This window comes from Crinia signifera, chromosome 6, assembly GCF_055691185.1.
Source record: "Crinia signifera chromosome 6, ASM5569118v1, whole genome shotgun sequence".
NCBI classification, from domain to species: Eukaryota; Metazoa; Chordata; class Amphibia; order Anura; family Myobatrachidae; genus Crinia; species Crinia signifera.
Genome location: NC_139222.1, coordinates 49665656 through 49677093, shown reverse-complemented (window position 1 = coordinate 49677093; position 11438 = coordinate 49665656).

Here is an 11438-nt window from a genome sequence, read left to right as displayed (position 1 = left end):
GGCCCAATATAAAACCAATAATAATCTATTTTTTTTTTCAGCCTCTAGTGAACCCTAAAGCTTGATATATTTTTTTAACCATAGCTGCATTCCTCTCCTACAGTATTTCTCCTTTACCCTATCCCAGGCATTCCCAACCACGGTCCTCAAGGCACACCAACAGTGCAGGTTTTAGTTATATCCAGGCTTGAGCACAGGTGACTTAATTAGTACCTGAGTGATTCTGATTAAACCATCTGTTCTGAAGCCTGGATATCACTAAAACCTGCACTGTTGGTGTGCCTTGAGGACCGTGGTTGGGAATGCCTGCCCTACACATTAATAGCATCACAACACCATCTCTTTGGGCCCACATGACTGCATACTTGCCTACCTGATCCTCTCCATGCGGGAGAAAATGCTCTGCTCATGGACTTCCCTGGTAATGTATGATTACCTGCACCTGTGGTGAAACACCTTTACCTAGCTCCCCACAGGTGCTGGCAATCATACATTACCAGGGAAGTCCAGAAACAGAGCATTTTCTCCCGCATGGAGTGGGTCAGGTAGGCAAGTATGCATGACTGCTGTGTAGGGCCCGGTATATGGGCATACCTCCCAACATGACCCATGCCAGGAGTGACAAACTACTCTTCTTCTGGACTTTCCTTTAAATGCATAATTGCCATCGCCTGTGTTGAACAGATTTACCAATAAGAAAGGTGTTTCACCACAGGTGATGGCACTCAGACCCTGGATCGGACATCAAAATCTGCAGTCTGGAGCTTGTAGCGTCCGGTCCCGGGGGTGTCCTTTCTGTGGGGGCTTCACGTGACAGCTGTCACCAGGGAAAGGAGGAGGGGGAGAATAAAGCCTCCCTGTGTAGGCATGTAGCAAAAACCGGAACAGTCCGCAACACACGGGGAGGCTGTAAGCTCCCTTCCTTCTCTCCCTGGTGACAGCTGTCACAGGCATCCGGTTTTGACATAGTCCCACTGTGTAGCGGTTGTCCTAGTATGCCGTGCTGGCATTCAAACCTCACATTCAGTCCGCATTCTTCTCTCTTCCAAAATATTGTTTTTCCAGGAATAGATCTTTTCTTACCCAGAAGGCAGCAAAGACCATCTACCGCTTACTGGTCGTCTCCTGGCAGGGACTTTGAAAGCTTTCCTTGTGTGGTTTTCCCATCTCCCCCAACTCTCTGTATTGCTGCGGGTTGGGATTGTTGGGTCTGTCTACAGCAAGGTGGTCATCAAGCATTAGGTCAACATGGTTCAAGGTCGACATGCAATAGGTCAACATGGGGTTTTTCCACTGCTTTTCGACCTGAACAGTCGACATGGACATTTTCCAGTGCACGACATCCCCTTGCTTCACTCGCAATGCTTCATGCACAGTGCCTCCCTGCGCTCAGCCCACTATTTCATTCTCCCACTACAGGGCCTGTCTGCTCCTCTTACAAGAGTACTTGCAGACACCTACGATTTAACAGTAAAAAGCACACTCTGTCACCTATCTTCACTAATCTATACTTTAAATCTTGACTATCTGGAATTAAAAAAAAAAAACACCTGCGTAAAATACATATAGAAATTACATACCCTTTATGACAAAGGGTATTTTTAGGGAATCAAAATAAAGGTTAATTTTTATAAACCCCAGTCCCATTTTCAGTGGAATCCAATCAAGGTATCTATAGAGTGCACCAAGTAGATCTCATTCTTTTTCCGGTACTTGTTTCCTAGCACGGCGCCAGCGATAAAAATTATATCCACCAGGACCCCCCGAAATCACGTAGATCAGATCGCATCGCATGCAACCAAATCACATGCGATGAACGCAATTTTTACATTGGAATCAATGTAAAATGGTCCCTAAGACCCGATTTTACATTGGCCCCAATGTTAAATGGCCCCCAGACCCCAATTTTTATTGTTTCCCAACCCTGATGGGTCAAATGCCCCCCATTGTTAACGCCACCCCACGATCAACGCCAACCCGAAGCATGGCGAGCGGCGGCTGTACGCGTCCTCAGACCTTTTCATACCCCCACTATCCGCATAGGCGTGGAGTTGAATTTATATAGTGTGGCGAGCGCCGTGAGGGGATGCGCATTACTTCACAGGTATTACACGTCCGCTCGCCACACTATATAAAATCAACTCCACACAGACGTGGATAGTGGGGGTATGAAAAAGTCATAGGATGCGTACCACCACCGCTCGCCACGCTTCGGGTTGCCGTTCATGGGGTGGCGTTAACAATGGGGGGGGGGGGGCATTTGTCATATAAAATACCAATAAGGATGGGTATACAATGAAAAATCGGGTCCATTGCCCCATTTAACATTGTTCCCTATGTAAAATCACTTAAGGCATGCGATGGACGCGATTTTTTAATTGTCGGGGGAAAGGCTAAAAATAGCCCTAAAATCGCATCGGTCGCGTCCATCGCATACCTTAACTTAAGGTATGCGATCAGCTACGACGGGCGCCGTGCTAGGAAACAAGTACCCTTTTTCATCTTCATAGGGCCTGAAATACCGCCTGTCGGCACATGTCAGCTCAAAAACAGTAAAAAAAACTCCATGTCGACCAAATGACCTGTCAACCTTGACCCATGTCAACATAATGGTGTCGACCAACTTGCTGTAGACCCAATGACCGTATCTCTCCCTATAAAGGTTGCTATTATTTATTATTATTAATAATAATAATAATAATAATAATAGAGGGAGAAACATAGCTTCATGTTTTTCTTTTCAGCATAACTCTTGGGAGTAGTGAGTGGTTAGAAAGTTTTGGTGCAGTCATTACTCGAGCTTTCAAACAAAATATTGCAAATTAATCACAATTTGTTTTGCCTGAAATTTTAAAATGTCCATTTAATCTATTAATAGTCTCTATTTGTCATTGAGTGAATATATTTTAAGAAACAGCAATTTTTTAACCTTTTTACAAACCAATTTTAACACACAGATTACCTTTTTTTTTTCTTCTTCTGGCAATTACACGTGTAACTATGAAGTTGCATCTCTGAATATACTGAGCCCAGACAACTGTCTGACCAGGATCATTAAGAAACAGAAATGATCCATTTTAATCGGACCTCTTTAATATTGCGTAGTAGTGATTGACTGGATTATTTTGAGAACCGTTTACAAATTACCTTCATACCATTTCCACTTCTCTGGATATCGTGGGAGTGGACTAAAAGTACGGTATATTGGCGAATAAAATAAGTGCCTTTAAAAATGATACCGGTGGGCAATGTATTTGGTGTACTGCTTATCACTTAGGATGCACCCATTCTGTAAACCTGTACTTCACCATTGCTCAGCATGTAGCTCCATATCCAACAGAGGGCTGGTGAACAGAACACTTATCCTGACTCCACAACTCACAGGTAATTTCTCATTCACTGAAAAACGTTTGAGTACACAATTGTGTTCCCACCAGTGCCCTTACGTGTAGTAAACCAATGAACGCATTATTCCTGGCACTTTGATAGTCTTACCTATCATAAAAGAAAGTAATCTGTAACCTCATATGTATACCGTACATACATCTCTACATCTAACAGTACTAAAAAAATTGCTGTGTTGCATGACAATGGTATTATTTATAAAGCCAGCATTCATATAGGGGGCCAGATTCTCTAAGCTTCAAAGGTGATCAAATAGAGAGCGATAAACAGCCAGCCAATCAGCTCCTGCCTGACATTTTTCAAACACAGTCTGTGACATGGCAGGTAGGAGCTGGTTAGCTGGCTGTTTATAACTCTCCATTTTATCACTTTTGAAACTTAGAGAATCTGGCCCTGGATAGCAATATGGGCATGAGAACTAATCCTATAACAGTCTTAACTGTTCTATCAATAGTTCACTCTATATTATATGAAATCTCTTATATTAATGTCATTACAGTATAGGCCCATACACACTGGGCGACTGAGCTTAACGTTGCTCAAAACAGCATGTTTGAGAGGCTTTCAGCTTGAAGCCGCCCAGTGTATATGCCCTGGCAATGAGCTCTGCTGCATGCTCTCGCATCATCGCCAGGAAAGCCGCCCGCCAAGCCTGCCCCAGAGATGAATGCAATCATCGCTGTCCATACATGCTGGGCATAGTCGCCCAGTGTGTATGGACCTTAAGTATACATTTAACATTTTATATGTTAATTTAATTTCACTGAGGTTACAAGTTCTGTATGATGGTCTAAATCAGTCTTTTCACAGAAATATTTATACAAGTAGAGCACGATTTGGAATACTGGGTGATCGAGATCTATAGCAGCTTTCTGTGTTCACATGAATTAAAACTATTAACTGTGACTGTAGGTTAGACTGCATATATTATAACCTACAGTCACAGTTAATAGTTTTAATTCATGTGAACACAGAAAGCTGCAATAGATCTCTATCACCCAGTGTTCCAAATTGTGCTCTACTTGTATAAATATTTATTTATTAACAGTTTCTTATATAGCGCATACATATCCCACAGCGCTTTATAGAGAATATTTGAACATTTACATCAGTCCCTGCCCCAGTGGAGCTTACAATCTATGTTCCCTACCACATGTACACACAGACATTCTAGGGTTAATTTGTTGGGAGCCAATTAGCCTAGCAGTATATTTTTGGATTGTGGGAGAAAACTGGAGTACCCGGAGTAAGCCCACGCAAGTACGGGGAGAATATACAAACTACGAACAGTTGGGCCAAGGTGGGGATCGAACCCATAACCTCAGCGCCTTGAGTCAGTAATGCTAACCATTACACCATCCGTACTGACCCAAATATACACCAATATATGGCAGGCTGCCTTATAACAGTATCCCCAGAGGGTTCAGGGAACAAACACCAACAGTAATATATTATCCGATTGTGATATGGCGCCTAAAACATAAATATAATGTCCATAATTATGGTGATCCAGTATTTAGTGAAGCAGACCAGAAAGTGTCATCCAGTATTTGTTTATTATGGTCTTCAGCGTGTTGTCACAGGTAAAACAGAAATGATATATGCATCCCAACGTGTTTCGTCTACAGCAACTTCATCAGGAGAACAGACTTTTGATGATGGGAAAAAAAAAAAAAAAAACACCCAGCTTCCCATTCCTTCAGGGGAGCTGACTCAAATTAATAATGTATTGGTAGCTTCTAATAGTAGAAAAAACACACTGATTGACTTGCTGAAGTCCCTTACTAGTTTATTATATGTTCCTAGTCTCTACTTTTAAAATTGTGATGTTTTAGTAACTTGGGTCTTCCTTACAGCAAATATTTTATTTTATTATTAAATACTAAGTTGTGCAGGCACAATTGTAGGTTTTTTATTTTATGTTTAAACTATTTGGCTTGTACAAGCCTAATAGGAAAGTTAATTGTTAATTTACATGTTTAATGTAACTTGTTATGCCAATGTTACAAATTAAAATATGTAAATTGTGTGTCAGATAAACACATGAAATGTATCCAGATGTACTTGTACCATATGTACAAACTGTTTTTTTTTTTTTTTTAAATACTAAATAAAAATATATTAAAATAAAATCCACAAAAACCAAAACCTGGTAAAACTGGGTATATTTGTTTTTGGCAGGTGCCTGCGCTCAAGTCACTGTGCCGGAGTGCTGCAACTACTGGTGGAGGGGTCCACTCTCCTAGGGAAATATGTAATGGTAATAGGTAATTTATTTTAAGTGAAAAAATACTTAAGAATATTTTCACTTAAAATAAATTACCTTTTACCATTACATATTTCCATCGGTTTTTCAGGTGTTACATGACATATCAAAATAGGAGAACGCACAGTGGAGTTTACGCTTAAAAACCGGGTATACGCTAAACCGGGTATACGCTATACAACTTTTTCTTTGGATCTATATCTATTATCCATGTGATGGAAAGATTGTTTTCCTGTACACACTACACAGATTTACATAGCCATGCCCAGAACTGCAGCATCTGCAGACCTGCTAGTATCCACTGAGTAGGTGCCATCAAAGTGTCATAGCCAGTGCATAAAGTTTTAAAACTTCTCTCTACACTGCAAAATGCTTCCGACGCCAGCATAGGTTTAGATAAAGTTATCGGAAGGAAAAAGGAGACTGAACCTGTGTACACATTAGAAAAATCATTTATCATATCCTTAATTACCGTGGTCTGATGGATAATTGTACAGCATGTACAAAGTTTAGTTTTTTTCCCCAGTACACAAGTTTAATGTAAAAATTAACTTGGGAGAAAAAATAAATAAAAAGGATTTTACCAATCATACCCAACTGTCGTGTGTAGGGAAAATCCCGGGGCATTTTTTTTTTCAATCCTGGGATCTGTGATTGAAAAATGCTCAATCCCGGGATTGTTTTACATAATAAAACAAAAAGTTCCCGGGCCAACAAACATATTTACCGAGATGGGCGCGTGCGGCCAGGGTGGGAGTCGGAGCTAGGTGGTGCCGAAGGGAGCAGAGCTGCACATCTGGGGATGGGAGAAGCTGCGCAGCTTGTGACAGTTTTGGGGCCAAATTCCAGGATCCCACCAATCCCGGGTTTGTCTGCCCTAGCTGTGTGTGTAGATATATATCCATTATGTAACCCAGAGCTTCCAGATGCCTTATTTTCTGAACTAGACAACTTAGATTACAAGAATGCACTGTTTGATAATTGTAACCCTTTCCCCCAAAACAACAATTGATTTAATATCACACTCCTGTACATATACATTTCTAGTCATTGTGATATATTCCACTCATTTTAAAATATGTAAAATCTATAGGAGCAGTGAACTACACCAAAAAGTCCAGATTGAAACTGGAACTCTGCCTGAAAATGTGACTAAGTAGATGTATGAAGCAGTGATAAGGAAGGAGAAGTGAGCTAGAGGAGAAGTGGTCTATAGCACCAATCAGCAGTGAAATAACATCTATCATTTGCATAATATAAAGTTATATAGAGCAGCTGATTGGTCGCCATGGGCCACTTCTCCTAACCCATACTACCCCCTCCCCCATCCAAGCAGCCTGAAATGTTAGGAGGTTTGGTGCCGCAACATAGATGGATCTGCAGAGGCAGTCACAAAATGGAGTTTGCTATGCCAAACTGCACAGGGGATTCATTTTTTTTGTGTTTTAAGAATGTTCTGAACTGTACTAAAAACAGCCATGCTAGATAGCATTGACAGGTTCAAATGAGTCTTACCACAGTGCGTTTTCTCCTGTGAGTGGAAGGACATGCAAGGCTTTATGTCAGAATGATGTATTTTATACCAACATGGATAACATGCACACTTCCTAGGCTTGTAGCTTTCTAGCCTCAAATGTAAAATTCCTTAGTCAATCACTAAATAGCATAAACCGGGAATGTTTTAGATACAGTCTCATTTTCATAATACATTAGGTCATAACTTTTCTAAAGCTGGATACACACTGGTGCAATGTTAGGCCAATTGCCATTGTGTAACATCAGATTGCCTACATTGCTCAGTGTGTTCCGATTATTCTGCGCTCCCGCAGTCGCTAGCGATAGATGCTGGAATGGCCTTCATTGGAGTCGTTCCAGTGTGTACACAATCTGGGCTCCAGGGCATTCCTTCCAATGTTGGAATGAATGCCCATTACTCCAGTTTGTACCCAGCTTTAAGGGGGTAATTCAATCCCTGCTGCTATTTCCGACAGGGAAAATAGCGGTGGGTGCCTATTCAATGCGGTAGTTCCAGACAGCACTGAAGCTGCAACTCGTCAGATGGACCGACTTTAAAAGCAGTCGTGCCTGTTTCGCCGAAAACAGTTGTGGATTGTCGAGATCACTGCTGGATCTTGACAATCCACGGTCGTTTTCGCAGACAATGTGAACGTACAGACAGTCAGAACCTGGGATTAAATACCCCCATTAGTCAACCTAAATTTACGTAAAAAAAATTTTGACCAGTAGACATGGCTTTCTCCTCTTTGAATATATACATAACATATTTATATGATTTGCCATTGTTACAAATCACCCAAATATGAAATCATGTGGTTGGCAAGGAATATCACCAGTGTTTTATTTGAAATGATTTAAGCAAGTACTATTCAGTCACACTTACAGTACTTTACCATTCAGTAACGCACACACAAAGATATGTAGACTTTAAAACACATATAAACATAAAGCAAATCTAACAAATTATATTTTACATTTACCGTATTTGCCGGCGTATAAGACGACTCGGCGTATAAGACGACCCCCCAACATTTCCACTCAAAATACAGATTTTGCTATATACTCGCCGTAAAAGACTACCCCCTCTTCCGCACACCTTCCACAGACTGCTGCTAGTGACATGGAGACAGGGAGGGCAGACAGGGAGCAGGGACCAGTATTATAGTACCGTACCATATATTAACCCCTTGAGTGGTGGGTTTTGCTGGGGCAGGACAAACCTATCAGGGCAGGTTTGTCCTGCCCCAGCAAAACCCACCACATAAATTTTTAAGACCCCCTCATGCCACTGCCCTCCCCCCCAAGGCATAAAATATATTGTAGGGTAGCTCTCCTCGGCTCCCCCCCCCCCTTCTTATGCATACGGTACCTTGAAATAAGAGTATCCAGGTATGCCAGCGCTGCTCCTTCCGTTCTGCCTAACCGCCGGTCACGTTGAGCATTGAAGTCGGAGGCAGGCTCGGGTATTTTCGGCGCGGCTCGGGAGGACTCGGGAGCGCTCAGGCACACGAGTCCTCCCGAGCCGTGCCGAAAACACCCGAGCCTGCCGCCGACTTCAATGCTCAACGTGACCGGCGGTTAGGCAGAACGGAAGGAGCAGCTCTGGCATACCTGGATACTCTTATTTCAAGGTACCGTATGCATAAGAAGGGGGGGGAGGGGGAGAGCTACCCTGTATTAATTGTATGACGCACCCGGAAAATAATAATACCAGTATGTCACGCCGTGCACCCGGCGTATAAGACGACCCCCCACTTGGAGGCATTTTTTTCTGGGGTAAAAAGTCGTCTTATACGCCGGAAAATACGGTATCTTGATCGGAATAATTATTAGAAATGCTGTCAAAATCTGTAGCAAGCACATTCTAAACAATTTTTTTTTTTTTTTTTGCAATCAATTTTTATTGAGAAGCAACATGAAACAAACAACCGTACATGAACATCAGATAATCTTACATCAGTGTCTGTTATCACTTTTTCGGGATCACTTAGTCCAATGTCCCTTGTTGCAGGTCTCTATTCTTGACTTGTGGCGTTCGTACTGAATATTTACTTTCTTTTCAATAAGATAAGACAATGAGCCGCCTCATATGATATCAATATCGCTGCTAACATCATAATGTCTATATAAACGTAATAACATTCAGCGATAAGAAGAACAGAAAGGGAGAGCCAATATGAAGGTAGTGGGGTTGCCTGTTAACTGGTATAAGCAAAGAGGTAGTGGGTATTATAAGTGGAGGTAGGGGTAGGAGGTAAGGTGTAGATATGGGGGGGATAGGGAGGAAGAGAATTGTGGGGGGGGGGGGGATCTTCACCTAATCTGTCTAGGGGACACAGAGGGCAAAGGAATGTCTTCTTGTAGTAACTTGAGGTATTCCTGGGATTCCTTGAAGGAGAGCCAGTTCAACCAGGTAGCGGCGAAAGACTGTGTGGTATCCCTCAGAAAAGAAGTCAGGTCTTCCATTGTCATATAAAGGTCAACTCTCTTGAGCCAGCGAGAGATAGGGGGGGTGTCCGATGATCTCCAAAAGCATGGGATCACTGCTCTTGCCGCGTTTAAAAGATGTCTTATCAGGGACTTTTTAAAGCTAGAGATTGGTAGCTCTACCAGGTTGAAAAGCCAAAATTCCGGACTAAAGGGCAAGGGGGGTCTTGGTTATTTTTTCTGTCAGGTTATGAATCAGTCGCCAGTATGGTTGGATAGACGGGCAGGACCACCAGATGTGTATGTGTGTGCCTGGCGACTGGTTGCAGCGCCAACATATGTTCGGTAACAATCTGTTTAACTGATGGAGAGTCTGCGGGCACCTGTACCATCGTGAAATTATTTTGTACTGTGTTTCTAGAGTCTGTATCGAAGATGATGAGGCAAAGATATATTTAAAAATTTTCGACCATTGATCCTCTGACAGTTCCCTAGTCAACTCTTTATTCCAGGCGACTGAGTAGGTTGGTATATCAGTTGTTCGGTTGCTTAAGAAGACCTGGTATAGCTGGGAAATCAAATGTCTTGGCGGTTCCCGCGAGAGGATCAAGGATTCGAATGGAGTAGCCTCCCATCCCTGAATTCTATTAGGAAGAGTGGAGACATAGTGTCTAATCTGGAGGTAAAGCCAGAAATGGTTCGCCGGCAGGCCAACTTCAGTGCGCAGGTCAGAGAAAGGTCTCAGCCCCGTTTTGTCCACTGATTGTCCTAGGTAGGAGATGTCTATTGAGTGTCGTGCGGGGAGGGTCCGAAGCGCCTCTCCTGGAGGGAATTCCGGATTGTTTACTAGGGGAGTCAGGAGCGATGTACCTGTTTTGAAAAAGGTGAGGGTTCTATAGTTGCGCCAGCATTGAATTGTTGGAGTGAGTGTAGGGTGGTGCAATGTGGGGGATTTCTTTAGCCAGGGAATCACTCTCGGTGAAATGCCCACCGCATGCCCTTCAATAGTGGGCCATTGCTTAAGCTGGAAGGGCCTGGACATTTCTATGATCCTAGAGAGGTGTACAGAGTGGTAATAACTGAGGAAGTGAGGAAGTTGGAGGCCACCCCTTTCCTTCTTTTGTATCAGGGTTTTTTGAGAGATTCGCGGCCTCTTGTTACCCCAAATAAATTTCCCAACCGAACTCTGTAATTCCTTGAAAAAGGAAAGCGGGATTGTGATCGGTAGTGTCTGTAGCAAATACAAGACTTTAGGGAGGATATTCATTTTGACAGTGTTCACTCTGCCTAGCCAAGACAGTCTGAGGGGCGACCATTTTGCAAAGTCAGCTTTTATCTTATTTAATAATGGGAGAAAATTAAGTTGAAAGAGCATGGTATTATCCTTGGATAGCCAAGTACCAAGATACTTAATGCGATCAGCGTGCCAGTGGAACGGGAACACATTTTTAATCCCTTCAACTACGTTGGCCGGTGCAGAGATGTTCAGTGCCACTGATTTCGTGTAATTAATTTTGAAGTTCGATAGGCGAGCGAATCTCTCAAACTCCAACATCAATGAGGGCATTGAAGTAGTTGGGTCGGTTATTGTCGCTAGGAGGTCATCAGCATATAAGGCCAGTTTATGTTCCGTTTTCCCTATCTTGATGCCCTTAATATTTTGATTTCTCCGAATCGCCCGCGCCAGTGCTTCCATGCATAGGACAAAAATCAAAGGTGAGAGGGGGCAACCCTGTCTCGTGCCGTTTCTAATCCTGAATTGGTCGGAGAGCGCCCCGTTCACTCTCACCCGCGCCGAGGGGGAGCTATATAATGCTAGGAT